Here is a 17,039-nt window from a genome sequence, read left to right on the forward strand (position 1 = left end):
AGCAAGGCCTTTTCTCGCCTACCACTTCCTTCCTTCCTTCCTTTTTTTTTTTTTTTAATTCACCAAGGAGATATCTAGTGGTCATCAAGACAAAGATGATAGTTCCCCTTCCCCAGGTTGGAGAAGAAAAGATAAGAGAAACCCACTGCTGTGCTGGAGTCAGCTTGTACCATCTCATCGATTTCTTTCTAACTTTATGTTCAGTGAAGCCATATTGATGGCTTGAAAATGGCAACAGTTGGAAGTATTTTACACTATGGAAACCAGCAAATGCTACAAGTCACTCCTCCCGCCTCCCCTTTTCCCCAGAGAACTGGTTGTTGAACATTTACCAGCACATGGTTAGATATAGAAGCAAAATAATAAAATGGCACAGGTGCTAGAATGGAGATAGAAAAAGTCTAGTCTGGGAGCTTATAGGAAAGCACTTATCCTGGTTGCGGGGGGTAGGCAGAGGCATTCAGAGAAGGTGTCCTGGAGAACTGAAGTTTAAGCTGAGACCTAAATAATGAAAGGAGCTAGCCAGGCCAAGGGGAGAGGGAAGCAAGTTCCTCGGAGAGGAAAGACCCAGGCTGTTAGAGCAGCTGAAGGAAGTTCCCGTAAGGCTGTAGTGCAAAGTAGGGGGGAAAAGAGTAAAGCCAGAGAGATAAGAGGTTTAACTTGACCCTGAGAGCAATGGGTGGCTACCAGCGGGCTTTGAGCAGGCAGGGTCAGGGTTACGAGAGTGGGATTCAGAGTCAGGTGACATCTGAATTCTAATTCTGCCAGCTGGGGACCTCAGACAGGCTTCTTACTTCAGCTGAGCCTCATCTGTAGAAGGAGGGTCGTTATAGTACTCAGACCTTCTGGGGTGGTTGTGAAGCTGCAGGTGAAGTGCTCAGCACCATGCCTGGCTCCTCAGAGTTGGTTGGTAGGCATCCAAGCACTGGTTAACCACAGAGCAGATGCACATATTACACCACTACTCGGCTAGTTTAGGACAGTGTTTGTCATACTTTGGGTAGTGACCCATTAGTAGGTTGTGAAATCAATTTAGTAAGTCTTGAGCAGCACTAAAAAAAAGGAAAATAAAAAGACATAGAATTCAATGAAACTGGGTTTAAAAGAAAAAAACAGCACTGTAGTCCATTGTACGTTGCAAGGTTAAATTTTATTTTGTATTTGTGTGTACGGGTTGCCTTGTAAAATTAATACCTGAGGACTGCTGTTAAAAAGTGTGAAAGCCCCTGCTTTGGCTTCAACAGGAAACTTCCTGTGAGCTTTGGAGCTGAAAGTAGGGAGATGAGACAAGCCTGGCTGGCATTGCTTTCTCCTACTTTGGGAGATGAAAATATCTCAGTTAGGGATTTATTCCCCTAGGTTTCCAAGGCTTTATAGCTTCCAATAAAATCTGATGCTCCTTGGGCTAGGTAGGACCCTAGCCTTTATCTGTTGTCTAGCAGTCAGGGTAATTGACAGACCATGAAAGTGACCAAAAGCCAAAGGCCAGGAAGGGAGAGTGTTTCTTCTCAGTAGGGGTGTGTGTGTGTGTGTGTGTGTGTGTGTGTGTGTGAATGAGGGGGAAGGAGTACTAAGGCCCTCTGACTGCCCTGTTGTTACTAAGCTCAGTGCTGACTGTGAGTCAAACTCAGTCACTAAAAGTGTCCAAGGCAGGTCAGTGGCTTGGTGCATGAGGGAACCAGGGAGTGAAATTGACATTTAGTTTGGTGTGTCCCAGAAAGATCATCGACTATGTGAATAAATTTTAGTATAATTTATTTCCAGCATATGTCTAAACATATCCAATGTGCTCTTTGGAGTTGCAAAAACATTTGGCATTTCTTTTTTCTTTGCAATTTAAAAAATGGAAGGTAATGGCAGATGCCTGGTCAGTGTTTGGGAGGAAGAAAATACAAAAGAAAACGGGCGCTGCATCAAGTGATGATTGTTTCCTTGAGTTTCCACAGGCTCATTCCCCAGGCATATGCAATCGGCACTAGATTATCTGCCAACATTTATTGACAAAGGAATTAATCTTCCCCAAGGATGTTTTTTAAAGCCTGTTCTTTACAGGAAGTTGCAGCAGAACATCCAAGCTCATTCACTTTCCCTTTCCTCCCTTCCCTCCTGACAAAAGTGGCTAAAAATAACCTCTTAAGCCCTTGATTCCATTGAGGAAGGTGAGGGAGCAAAAGAATAAAAGAACATCTTTTCCCCTGTGCAGGCCCTCACATCCCCAGTTCAGGCAGTCACTGAAGTCACAACCATTAGGAGACCACCCATTAGGTGGGTTTAGGAGAATGTGTGTATGGGGATGGGGGTGGGGTGGGCAGCCAATGTGAGAACAGATACCCTAGATGGGACAAGTCTGTATTTGGTCAGAGAAGCCATCCCTATTGATACAGTATTCCCCCACTTATCGTGGGTATTACGTTCTAGATGCCCCCCGCAATAGGTGAAAATGCGCGAAGTAGGAACCTTACATTTATTTTAGCATTTATATATATTTTAAGGCTTTATAAACCCTTCCCACACACTTATAAACCATTCCCAGTCCCTTATTAACCTTTCCCACTCCCTTATTAACCTTTTTCACACTTTTATAAACACTAGTTATGTTCTTAAACATATTCTACACTCTTAAACCTACGTAACTTTAACAACACACGTATACAGTACCGCAAAATCCCGCGATATAGAGAAAAATCCGTGATAAATAATTAAATATAATATTTTAAAAAATCCTGCAATACAGTGAGGCCATGATAAGTGAACCGCGATATAGAGAGGGACTGCTGTAATCTGCAGTTACCCACTTCTTGGCTTAACTGCATTTTACTTTCATTCTCACTCATCAAATTTGTTTTTGGTGGCGGGAGAAAACAATAGACACTTCCTACGTCAATAAGACAATGCCGAGCCAAGAGCTGCCCACTTCCGTTCCCCAAACATAACGGAGAGCCCCTCTCACCTGACCCAGGTGGGCCACTGCAGGGCTCTGCAGCTGTCTTCAATGGGATTGCCCAGTTTCTCACTCTATCTGTTAACTGAGCACCCACTGTGCACACCAGACTAGGGCTTGCACAGAAACACACAAAGGAATAGAGAACATTTTGCCTCTGCCTCCATGCTCCTTGAAGAAATAATACATTGAATGAAAGAATACATGACAAGGTAGGTAGTTCTCAAGGAGACCCTGGAGGGACATGTAGCAAGTGCAATGGTTTCCCCTCATTTCCCTTCTGGTTCTCAAGGGAATCATGGAATTCCCAGAGTAATTCAAGTGCAGGTGTTATAGAGAGTTGAGATCAGAGAGGTAAAGGTATTTACAGAGAATAATTAGGTTGGGATTAAGTGATCTCAGAAAGAAGAGACCGAACCTTGCAGAAATTGCTGGGATCTCAGGAAGAAGCAGCAATGACTAAGCTACAAGAGGTTGCAGAGGTAAAGACGATAGCTTCCATAATCCTATCGGCTTATCTTACAAAGGGGTCAACTGGTTAAAGAAGCTCTGTACATCCACATAATGGACTCCTGTGTTATGCACTCACTCTGACCCACCACCTCCTACTTTTCCAGCTCACTCCCTTCAGTACCCCGACTCCAAGAATCATTTGATTTCCTCAGGACCTCCAATCCATTGCATCTAGAACTTTTCACTCTCCTTTACCCCCTAGTGTCCCTTCTTCCCTCCTAACCCAGTTTATACAAATGGCCCATCATCACAATTAATCTCTTGCATGTACCCACAACTCTTACCTCTCTTGCTTGTCTAGTCTCTTGGCGAAACCATGATCCAATTCTTTGCCAACCCTATTCCTGGATCCTTGCTGCTGATCACGGCTTGAGAGAAACACACCACTGCTTTGATTGAAAATTCATGACCACAAACTCATAAGCCTTCAATGCTGCCCTGTAATCATTCCTCACTCCATTCCTTTACACATTGTCACTCTACTTGACAATGATTTCACATTGACTTTTTCACCCTTGAACCTCCAACACATTCTCCCCTCTACTCATTCTCAATTGATGACCTTGCTTTCCATTTCATGAAGAACAAAGCAATCCTAAGAAAACATTTGCAGATTCCTACCACCCTGTCTACTGGAATCTGTACACATGGACTTTACCTCTCTACCTGTCACCATCAGTGAACCACCCGTGTTTTCCCTACTCCATCTGTGTGCTAGATCCCACCCACCTACAGGCTCATGTGCTTCACAGGCTTCGCTCTAGCAACTTTCTCCTCTTCAGCATCACCGATTTCTCCTACTGAACCATTACCAGCAGCACATACACATGTAGTTGTTTTTTCCACTTCAGAAGAAGATCCTTCTTTGGCTCCACTTCTTCTGTAGCTATTACCTCATTTTTCTAATCCCCTTGTGGCAAATTTTCTCACAGGGGAGTTTCTTCATTTCTTTCTTCCCATGATATCTTTTTCAGCTTACCCAAGAATGCACAAATTTAAAGTGCACAATTTGATCAGTTTTGACATATGTTTGCACCATGAGACCATTACCACAATTAAGATGATGAACCTATCCATTACCCTCAAGAGTTTCTTTCTCTCTTACAGCCAATGTAATTTTTGCCACCACCACTCCAAAGGCACTGCTCACCAAGGTCAGTTATCTCCATGTTGCTAGATCCAATAGTCAATCATCAGTCATTTTATTTGACTTCTCTGCAGCATTTGACCTAATTGTTTTCTTTTTCCATCTTGATGCACTTTCCTCACTTGGCTTCCAGGATATGACACTTGATTGGGTTTCCTTCTACCCCAAGGAGATTCTTTTTAGCTCTCCCCATTCTCACTATTATCTTATGCTAGAAAGCCCTGGGTTTAGTCCAAGGTCCACTTTGTCTCTGTATCTACACTCAGTCCCTTCAGAGTCCTCAACATGGCTAACCCCAAATTTGTATCTCCATCCCAGATCACTCTCCTCTAATCCACACTTCCATATCCAGTTGCTTATTTAACACCTCCTTGTGGCTGAGTAGAGATTTGTCAAATTTAACATGTCAAAGCTGAACTCCTGAACCCACCACGCCCAACAAAAACTGCTCTACCTATAGTCACCTTCATCTCAGACAATGGCATCTCCACCCTTCCAGAGACTCAGGCTGCCAAAAGAGTTGTAGTTTTTCTTGATTCTTTTCTTTCTCTTACCACTATCACTAAAATCATCAGAAAATCTAGTTGGCTGCACTTTCAAAACATATTCAAAATCTAACCACTTTCACTGTCCCCACTGCTTCCCCTCTGGTCTGAGCCATTGTTATTCCTTGCTTAAATCACTACAATGGTTTTCTAATCTTTTTTCCTCTATAGTCTATTTTCCACATGGCAGCCCCATTGATTCTTAAAAAAAAACAAAGCCAGGTCACATCAGCCCTCTGCTCAAAACCCTCCAATGGCTCCCCATGTCTCTCAGAATAAAAGCCAAGGTCCTTACAATGATCTAAAGGGCCCTCACATTCTAGCCTTGCCATCATCTCTCTGACTCCATTGTGGGTTCACTCACTCCATTTCTGCAACAGTAGCCTCCCTGCTGTGCTGCAGACATGCCTTTCACCAGCTGTTCCTTGTGCTTTATATGCTTTCTCCCAGGCACAGCCACTTTGGAAAACAATCTGGGAGTTCCTCAAAAAGTTAAATATGCAGTAGGTAGACATGCTGTGTCTCCTTCCACAACTAAGAAGGAATACAACTACCTCAAAATTAGAGACAACCAGTTCCAGAAAATCGAGCTGCATGGAAGTCCAGCAAACAAAAATATAAAGAAGAAATACTTATTCAGACAGGTAGGAGGGGCAGAGCCGGGGTGGGGAGGATGCGGTGTGGTGACAGCAGCAGCGGCAGGCCAGCAAAAAGTGCAGCCACGTGTTTTAAAAAGCCGGGAAGGACACCTGGGGAGCACTCCCAGCACCAGACCAGGTTGCACAGCTCATGGTTCCAGCACCAGGGAAAATAAAGCCTCATTGCTTCTGACTGTGCAAACCAGTGGGGGTTGGGGTGGCAGAAGAAACTGCCAGTCTCTCAGCAGAGTCCACTTGTTTAAAGGGCCCCCATGGACCTAGAACATTCGCAGATCCACCCACTCTGGGAATGATGGCCAGGGCAACAACTAGAGAGGCGCCAGTCCCATACGGAAGTGGGAGAAGTGCTTGGAAAAGGAGTGACTGATGAGCAAGTGGCAGTGTTTCCTCTCAGACCCCTCCCCCATATACAGCGCCACAACATGGTGAAACAGGTTGCCCTGTACTGATAAATACCTGACGCTCTGCCCCTTACAACGTGACAGGTGCTACAGCTCTACCTAAGACATAGAGGCAAACAAACACAGGAGCCTGTCAAGATGAGGAGACAGAGAAGTAAGGCCCAAAAGAGAAAGCAGATCAAGGTTCCAGTGGGAGAACTAAGCGACAAGGAGATAGCCAACCTAACATAGAGTTCAAAACACTGGTGATAAAGATGCTTACAGGCTTGACAGATATGCTTAAGTAGGGCAAATGCATAAAAGAAAAAGTGAAGGCTATGCTAAATGAAACGAAGTAAAAGTCACACAAAATCAATGGTGAAGGGATGGAAACCAGGGTTCAAATAAATGATTTAGAACATAAGGAAGAAAAAAACAGTCAACCAGTAAAGAATGAGGAAACAAGAATTGAAAAAAATGAGGAGAGGCTTAGGAACCTCTCTGGGACCATTTTAAATGTGCCAACATCCAAACGCAGGGGTGCCAGAAGAGCAAAAGCAAGAAATTGAAAGCCTATGTGAGAAAATAATGAAGGAAATCTTTCCTAATTTGGTGAAGGAAATAGACATACAAGTCCAGGAAGCACAGAAAGTCCCAAAAAAGCTAGATCCAAAGAGGACCACACTAAGACACATCATAATTAAAATGCCAAAGGTGAAAGGAAAAGAGAAAATCTTAAAAGCAGCAAGAGAAAAGAAGACTTACCTACAAAGGGGTGCCTATAAGATTATCACCTGAGTTCTCAAAAGAAACTTTGCAGGGAAGAAGGGGCTGGCAAGAAGTATTCAAGGTGATGAAAGCAAGGACCTACAACCAAGATTACTCTAGCCAGCAAAGCTATCATTTAAAATGGAAGGACAGATGAAGTGCTTCCCAGACAAGGTGAAGCTAAAGGAGTTCATCATCACCAAGCCATTATTATATGAAATGTCAAAGGGGCTTACTTAAGAAAAAGAAGATCAAAATTATGAATATTAAAATGACAACAAACTCACAACTTTCAACAACTGAATCTAAAATGTAAAAACAAAATCCAACTAAGCAAACCAGAATAGGAACAGAAACATAGGTATGGGGGTCATTTGGAGGGTTATCAGCTGGGACTGGGAAGGGGGAGAAATGGGGAAATGGTACAGGGATTATGAAGCATAATTGGTTGGTGCAAAATAGACAGGGGGCAGTTAAGAAAAACATAGGAAAGGGTGAATCCAAAGAACTTATATGCACAATCCATGGACATGAACTAAGGGGGTGGGGGGACTGTGGGATTGCTGGAGGGAAGGCGGGTACTGGGCAGAGGGGAGCAAAGGGAAAAAAAATTGGGACTACTGTAACAACATAATCAATAAAATATACTTAAAAAATAAGTTAAATATGCAGTTACCATATAACCCAGCAATTCTACTCCTATCATACACCCAGTAGAATTAAAAATGTATATTCTCACCTAAACTTTTACATGAATATTCAAAGTAGCATCGTTCATAATAGCCCATTAGAAATAAAATGTTCATCAACGGATGAATGGATAAACCAAATGTGGTATATTTACACAAAAGTTATTCAGCCATAAAAGAAATGAAGTAATGATACATGCTACAACCTGAATAAACCATGTAGACATTAAATGGAGGAAGCCAGACACAAGAGGCCACATATTACCTGATTCTATTTACATGAAATGTCTAGTACAGGTAAAGCACAGTTTAGTGGTTTCCAGGGGCTGTGGGAGAAGGCAATGGTGAGTGACTGCTAAAGGATACAGGGTTATTAAGGACGTGATGATAATGTTATGGAGTTATAGAGTGGTGATAGTTGCACAACTTTGTGAATATACTAAAAGCCACTGAACTGTACACTTTAATAAGAAAGCAAATTTTATGGTATGTGAATTATATCTCAATTTTATAAGAGCTTCCTCCCATGTTCTGCCTGGATTACTCCTTTAGTCCATCAAGGCTTTGTTCAAATGCCATTTTCTCAATGAAAAGTTCAACCACCCTACCACCCTTCTAGCTTTCCTGATCTCTTTATCCTGCTGTATCTTTTAATCCATGTAGTATGTATGTGTCAGCTCCTAATATAGTATATACTTCACTTACGATGTTTATTATTTCCCCCCACTGAAATGTAAGCTCCACAACTTCAAGAATTTTTGTCTGTTCACTTATGTAGTACAAATATCTAGAAAATGCCTTGTACAATAAATATTGGTTAAATAAATTAAGACCAAGCAGATATTAAAACTGATAATGCAGAAGAATACTGAATCATATGGAATAATATTCATTTATTCTTAAATTTAAAAGATTACCAGACACTATATAACATATGTGAATGATCCCCAAATTGTTAAGAAATTAAAAAAAAAATGTATCACACATAGAAGGTACATTGGGAGAATGAGATACATTAAAATACATCTCTGGGTGTTGATATTATAGTTATTATTTTATTTCTTCAAAATGTGCTCATATTTTCTAAACTTACTGGTCTTTGGATCAGTAATATTTAGGATCTAATCTATGCTCCTTTTGTTACTGGTCATGTAATTCTGAGCAAGTTATTCAATCCTCAGTGACTGAGTTCCCTCATCTATAAGTGGAGATAATAGCAGTACTAACTCATTAGACTATTTTAAAGATTAAATGAAATAATACATGTAAAACACTCAGCACAGTACTTGGCATATAATAGGCACTCAATAAAACGTTAGGTATTGTTAATCTCTTCAAATATGTACCTCCTCTTGTCTTTATTCTCATTTTGGAGCATTTATTTTTTAAAAATTATATTTTATTGTTTATGCTATTAAAGTTGTCCCCACGTTTTTTCTGAAGCATTTATTAATCAGAAGTTGGACTACTAAGATTGGGTGTCCCTGCTTAATAAGTTTTCTCTTGTGTATTTTATCTTCTTGTCTTTTTCTTGTATGGTTTCTGAGATTGACTTGACTTTTATTTTGATTTTTTTTAAGTATAATTTATTGATTATGCTGTTAAAGTTGTCCCAATTTTTTCCCTTTTGCTCCCCTCCACCCAGTACCCCCCTTCCCTCTAGCAGCCCCACCCCCCCTTAGTTCATGTCCATGGGTCGTGCCTGTATGTTCTTTGGCTTCTCCCCTTCCTATACTATTCTTAACACCACCCTGTCTATTTTGTACCTACCAATTATGCTTCTTTGTCCTTGCACCACTTCCCCATTTCTATCCCTTCCCCCTCCTAGATGATAACGCTCCAAATAATCCCCATACCTATGTTTCTGTTCCTGTTCTGGTTGTTTGCTTAGTTTGTTTTTGTTTTTAATTTTTAGATTCTGTTGTTGATTGTTCTGAGTTTGTTGTCATTTTAATGCTCATAGTTTTGATTTTCTTCTTTTTCTGGAATAAGTTCCTTTGACATTTTATATAATAAAAGCTTGGTGATGATGAACTCCTTTGCTTTACCTTGTTTGGGAAGCACTTTATCCGTCTTTCCCTTCTAAATAATAGCTTTACTGGATAGAATAATCTTGATTGTAGATCCTTGCTTTTCATCACTTTGAATACTTCCTGCCAGTCCCTTTTTGCCTGCAAAGTTTCTTTTGAGAAATCATCTGATTGTCTTATAGGAACCCCTTTGTATAGGTAACTAACTCTCTTCTTTTCTCTTGTTGCTTTTAAGATTCCCTCTTTATCTTTCACCTTTGGCACTTTAATTATGATGTATCTTGGTGTGGTCCTCTTTGGGTCTAGCTTTTTGGGGACTTTCTGTGCTTCCTGGACTTGTATGTCTATTTCCTTCACCAAATTAGGAAAGTTTTCCTTCCTTATTTTTTTACGTAAGTTTTCAATTTCTTGCTCTTCCTCTTCTTCTGGCACCCCTATGATTTGGAATGTTGGCACCTTTAAAGTTGTCCCAGAGGTTCCTAAGCTTTTCCTCATTTTTTTCAACTCTTGTTTCTTCATTCTGTCCTGATTGACTGTTTTTTTTTCTTTCTTATCTTCCAAATCATTGATTTGAACCCTGGCTTCCTTCCCTTCACCATTGGTTTTCTGTGGATTTTCCTTTGTTTCACTGAGCATAGCCTTCATTTCTTCCTTTCTGCATTTGTTGTACTTAATCTTGTCTGTCAAGTCTGTGAGCATCGTTATCACCAGTGTTTTCAACTCTTCATATGTCAGGTTGACTATCTCCTCCTCACTCAGTTCTCCCACTGGAACCTTGATCTGCTCCCTCTTTTAGGCCATACTTCTCTGCCTACTCAACTTGATTGCCTCCTGTGTTTGCCTCTGTGTCTTAGGTAGAGCTGTCACACATGTTACATTGTAAGTGGCGGAGCTGTAGGTATTTGTCAGTGCGGGGCTACTCATTTCACCATGTGGGGGAGGGGTCTGAGAGGGAACAATGCCACTTGCTCAGCACTGGCCCCCTTTCCAGGCACTTTTCTTACTTCCCATATGGGACTGATGCCTCTCTAGCTGTTGTCCCCATGGTGATTCCTAGAATGGATGGGTCTGTGGATGTTCTAGGACTCTGGGGGCCTCTAAACAGACACTGCTGAGAGACTGGCAGTTTCTTCTGCCACCCCAACCCCCACTGGTTTTCACAGTCAGAAGCAATGGGGCTTTATTTTCCCTGATGCTGGAACCATGAGCTGCACAACCTGGTCTGGGGTTGGGATCACTCCCCAGGTGTCCCTCCCAACTTTTATAATGTGTGACTGCTCTTTCTGCTGGGCAGCCACAGCCACTGCCACATCCTGTTCTCTTCTCGCCTTCAGTCTGTCTGATGAGTATTTCTTCTTTATATCTTTATTTGTTGGACTTCCATGCAGTTAAATTTTCTGATAATTCTGGTTGTTTTTAGTTTAGAGATCATTGTATTTCTTCTTATTGTTGTGAAAGGTGGTGAAGCTTGTCTACCTATGCCTTCATCTTGGCCAGAAGTGACTTGACTTTTAAACACCGTAAATAAATTTTAAAAATTTCGTCTACCCTATTTTTTCTTTCTACTGTTTTCCCTTTACTCAACAGGTATTTATAAACAATCTACACTATTACTTTATGTATATTAAATTTGTACCAGAAGATACATATTCCAAGATCATTTTGTCTACCCAACACTGTCTGAAATCTATCCATGTTGATACATATGGATGTAGTTCACAGGGTGGGTCAAAAGTAGGTTTAAAGTTGTGAGTACAAGAAAGAGTTTATTTGTGTGTTATTCTTTATTAATTATTGTATTATTTTCCATACAAACAACTGTAAACCTACTTTTTGCCCCACCTACCCTGTATTTATGTTTAACTGTTGTGAGTGTTTCTCCATATATATTCATTTAAAAAATATTTATGTGCACCAACAATGTTCCTAGAACTGTACTGGCTGGTGCCTGGAAACACGGCATTGAAAGAAACAAAATATACACCTAGTATAATTTATTTTTTTTTCCTCCATTAACAAACATTACGTTTTGCCATGACAAAGAACGTTTTGGTGGGTGTCCTTATACAGGACTTCTGCTGCAAATGCTTCTTTAGGGAATATATCTAAGGATAAATTTCCTTCTTCCTAGATCACATTTTCAACTTTACCAGGCATTACCAACTTGCTTTCTAAAGTGGTGTGTAGACTCTATGTCCAGCAAGCTGAGGAAACTCTCTATTCCACTCCTCTTGCCCAACAGGTGAACAGTCATACTTTATTTTTGCCATTCTGAATGGTGAGGAATAATATCTCTGTTTTAGTAAGCATTCCTCTAAATTGTTAATAAGGCTAGCACCTCTTCTTATATTTATTGGTCCTTTAAATCTCCTTTGCCTACTGTCTGAAGGTACCCTTTGCTGTTCATTTTTGTAGTTGGTTGTTCATCTTTTTTATACTGATTTGTGAGGATTCTCCAACTATATAGTCTGGAAACCAACATATTTGCTCTTTTATGTGTTGAAATATATTTTTCCAGTCCAGGGTTTGTGTCTTAGTTTTATAGTGGCTTTTGCATAAAATAGTTTTACTTCTTAATGTAATCTTTCCCTTTATGAACTGCCCTTTTTGTGTACTGACTGAGAAATATTCTCTCCCCTGCAGACATGAAAGTATTCTTTTGTACTTCCTTCTAAAATTATCCATCTGTATGAGGTGAGGCATTAATCTATTTTTCTTTTTTCATAATGAGAGCTAAATCATTTATTAAATAATCTTTCCAGTTCTCACTTATTTTTAATGTCTTGTCTACCTTCTACCACATTCTTGTATATATTTTGGAGATGTTTCTGAGGTTTCTCTGTTGTTACAATGAGTAGATCTGGGAATTTATAGTCACATTCTTTTTAAAAATTCTCTTCTGGATTCTAATTTCTTTTCTTTCCCTCAATCTCACAAATTCTCCTGTCTTCACTTACACTGACCATATTTTTAAACCTATCTCTTTTTTTACAGATGGAGAAACAAAGATGCAGAAATTGTATACTCACTATTCAGATTCACATAGCAAGACAGTTAGCAATCTTGGACCAGGTGATATCTCATTGTATTTTTGATCTGCATTTCCCTGATGATTAATTGATGTTGAGCATCTTTACATGTACTTGTTGACCATCTGTATGTTCTCTTTGGAAAAATGTCTATTCAGATCCTCTGCCCATTTTTTAATCAAACCTTTTTTTGCTATTGAGTTGTATGAGTTCTTTCTATATTTTGCATATTAATCCCTTACCAGATATATAATTTGCAAATGTTTTCTCTCATTAAGTAGCCTGTCTTTTTATGATGTTGATGATTTCCTTTGTTGCATAAAAACTTTTTAGTTTGACGTAGTCCCACTTGCTTATTTTTGCTTCCGTTGTCTTTGCTTTTGGCGTCAGATCCAAAAAATCATCACCAAGACAGATGTCAAGGAGCTTATTGCCTATGTTTTCTTCTAAGAGTTTTATGGTTTCATTCTTACATTTAAGTCTTATTTTTTTATTCATTGGCACTTATTTACTTTTAATTAATTCATTAATTTTGACATACAATTATTATTTTATATTATTGTCAGCTGTGCAGCATAGTGGTTAGACATTTATATAATTTACAAAGTGATCCCCTGCTAAGTCTAGCACCCACCTGACACCAGATGTAATTATTACAATATTACTGACTATATTCCCTATGCTGTACTTTACATCCCTGTGACTATTTTGTAATTACCAATTTGTACATCTTAATCCCTTCATTTTGAGTTCATTTTTGTGTATGGTATAAGATAGTAGTCTGGTTTCATTCTTTTGCCTGTGGCTGTCAAATTTTCCCAACACCATTTATTGAAGAGACTGTCCTTTCCTTAACATAAATTCTTGACTCTTTTGTTGTAAATTATGGTAATTAACCATATATATATATGTATATATATATATATATATACATATATATATATATGGGTTTATTTCTGAGCTCTCTATTCTGTTCCATTGAGCTATGTGTCTGTTTTATGCCAATACTGTACTGTTTTCATTGTAATTGTAAATGTAATTTGAAATTAGGGGGTGTGATGCCTCCAGCCTTGTTATTTTTTTTCTCAAGACTGTTTTGGCTAATCAAGGTTTTTTGTGGTTCCATACAAATTTTAGGATGGTTGTTCTATATCTGTGAAAAATGGCATTGGGATTATAATAGAGATTGCACTGAATCTGTAGATTGCTTTAGGTAGTGTGGACATTTTAACAGTATTAATTTTTCCAATCCATAAGCACAAAATATCTTTCCATTAATTTGTGCATTCTTCATTTTCTTTCATGAGTGTCTTGTAATTTTCAGTGTATGAATTTTTTACGTCCTTGGTTAAATTTATTCCTAGGTATTTTATTCTTGATATAATTGTAAGTGGTATCGTTTTCTTAATTTTTCTTTTGTTTTTATTGAGTTTATTGGGGTAACATTGGTTAACAAAACCATACAGGTTTCTAGTGTACAACTGAACAAAATATCATCTGCAAACTACACGGTGCACTCATCTCCCCAAGTAAAGTCTCTTCCCATCCTCATTTATCCCCTCTTTGCCCTCTTCCACACCCCCTGCTCCACCTTTTCCCTCTGGTAATCACCATACTGTTGTTATGCCTATGTGTTATATATGTTATATATAACTGTCCAGGAAGTATCCAGCTATGCATTATGAAGAGCAGTGACATTTATTGAAGAAGATACAAGATACAAGAAACATTGTACACAGGACAGTGATGCCTCTGTCCTCTTCAAAGTAGCACCTTGGGACCTCACACAGTTCTCCCAGTGTCTCTTCCACTGTACGAAACACTCTGCAAAATCCTTTGTTGGAATCGCCATCAGCTGCCCTGTTGTATTTTCCTGACTCGCATTGACAGACTGAAATCTCTTTCCTTTCAAAGGTGATTTTAGTTTTGGGAAAAGCCAGAAGTTGCAGGGACCAAATCTGGGCTGTAGAGGGACTGAGTCACCTGGGTGATTTCATGTTTCACTAGAGAAACTCTGCACAGACATAATGCATGAGCGGGCATATTGTTGTGATGAAGCTGCCAATCACCAGCTGCCCATAGCTGCTGCTCTTTTTGCTGTATTGCATCTCTCAGCTGACAAACATTGAGGTAGTACTCCTTATTAATTTTTTTGCCTGGAGATGTGTACTTGTGATGGACAACACCTTCCCAATCAAAAAACATGGTTAACATGGCCTTGATCTTGCTGCATCTTTGAAGCATTTGTGCCACATTTTTATTTGCGCTGCACTCATTGCATTGTCCCTGAAAGCCTTCTGAATCATCCGAATAGTTTCCACAGAGGAATGTTCAAGCTTAATGTAAAATTTGATGTAGATTTGTTGCTCTACTTGTTCAGTCATTTTAAATGCCAATGGCCACACAGTACACATGTTCACTTGATGTCATCTACTGCCCTCACTGACTAGTAGAGTGAAGTTGTCATTGTTCATGCATATACATTCTAGTCCACTCTCCTTGGCTGCCAGGTTACATCAATGTCACACAAACCATTCTCATTATATTAACAATGGCTGTACTTTTTCTGGACAGACCTCATACATTCCAGCCTGAGAAGCACTGCTTCGAGGGGACACAGGGAGTCTGTGACTAAGTAGGTTTCCTAGTTCCTCAGCCAGGAAGTACAAAAATCAGCCTTCTTGTTCAGACAAACAAATGAAGTCTTATTTGTTATTAACTACCACAGTTGCAGGTGAATCCAGTCAAAAAGAAAAGAACATCATATGCAGATGAGGGGGAAAATAAAAGAAGTTGGGTGGTGTGCAATGCCAACTCCCTCTCTAAGAGCTCCCTCCCAGCAAGGGAGTAGAGTAGAAAAATATGAGATTTTTTTTGTTGTTGAATCCTTTCACCATTTTTCACCCAGCCCCCAACCCCTCCCCATTTGACAGCTGTCAGTATGTTCTGTGTTATCTATTCTTCTGTTTCTATTTTATTTGTTAAATTATTTTGTTCATTAGAGTCCACATATAAGTGAGATCACGTGGTATTTTTCCTTCTCTGTCTGTCTTATTTCACTTAGCATAATATTCTCCAGGTCCATCCATGCTGTCACAAAAGGTAAGATTTCCTTCTTTTTCATGGCAGAGTAGTATTTCAGTATATAAATGTACCACAGCTTTAAAAAAAAAATCTTTATCTGAGGACATGTCCATTGACTTTAGAGAGAGAGGAAGGGAGAGAGAAACAGAGAGAAACATCGATGTGAAATGGGAATATCAATCAGTTGCTCCTCAGGCATGTGCCCCAACTGGGAATGGAACCAATGATGTTTTGGTGTATGAGACAATGCTCCAACCAATTAAGCCACCTGGCCAGGGCACCACAGCTTTTGTTTATCCACTCATCTACTGAAAGGCTGTTTCCAGATCTTGGCTATTATAAATAATGCTGCAATGAACATTGGGGTGCATATATTCTTACAAATTAGTGTTTTGGGTTTAATTTCTCTTTATGATAGTTTGTTTTTAGTATATAAAAATGCAACAGATTTTTGTATATTAAACTTGGTCCTGCCACTTTATTGTTTGTTTATTACTTCTAACAGTATTTTTTGGGAGTCTTTAGGGTTTTCTATATACAAAATCATGTCTTCCACAAATAGTGACAGTTTTAGTTCTACTTTTCCAGTTTCATTGTCTTTTACTTCTTTTTCTTGCCTAGTTGCTCTGGTTAGGACTTCTGATACTATGTTGGGTAAAAGTTGTTCTTGATCTTAGAAGAAAAACCTTTAGCTTTTCACTCAAGTATGATGGAAAAGCTTTCATTTTTTCATTGTTGAATAAGCTGTGGGGTTACCATCTGTGGCCTTTATTATGTTGAGGTATGGTCCCCATATGCTCACTTTGTTGATAGGTTTTTTTTTTATCATAAATGGATATTGAATTTTGTCAATGCTTTTTCTGCATCTATTGAGATGGCCATATGATTCTTATCCATACTTTTGTTAATGTGGTATATCACTTTGATTAATTTGTGAATGCTGAATCATCCTTGCATCCCTTAATCATAGTCTATGGTCCTTTTAATGTATTGTTGAATTTTGTTTGCTGATATTTTGTTGAAGAGTTTTGCATGTATGTTCATTGGAGATATTGGCCTCTAATTTTCTTTCCTTGTGGTGTCCTTGTCTGGTTTTGGTGTCAGAGTAATACTGGCCTTATAAAAGGAGTTTGGAAGCATTCTCTTCTCTTCAATTTTTTCGGAAAAGCTTAAGAAGGATTCTTATTAATTCTTCTTTGAATGTTTGGTAGAATTCACTAGTGAACCCATCTGGTCCTGGACTTTCATTTGTTG

At 39.3% G+C, this 17,039-nt stretch overlaps 1 protein-coding gene across 1 annotated transcript in view; it reads right to left on the bottom strand.

The window, feature by feature from the left end:
- MARCHF3 (membrane associated ring-CH-type finger 3) overlaps positions 1–17,039 on the bottom strand; it is a 152,682-nt gene that overhangs the window by 70,627 nt on the left and 65,016 nt on the right. The gene's annotated exons all lie outside the window — the stretch shown is intronic.

The sequence above is a fragment of the Furipterus horrens genome, unplaced genomic scaffold (genome assembly GCF_987537825.1).
Source record: "Furipterus horrens unplaced genomic scaffold, mFurHor1.1.pri manual_scaffold_5, whole genome shotgun sequence".
Lineage (NCBI taxonomy): Eukaryota > Metazoa > Chordata > Mammalia > Chiroptera > Furipteridae > Furipterus > Furipterus horrens.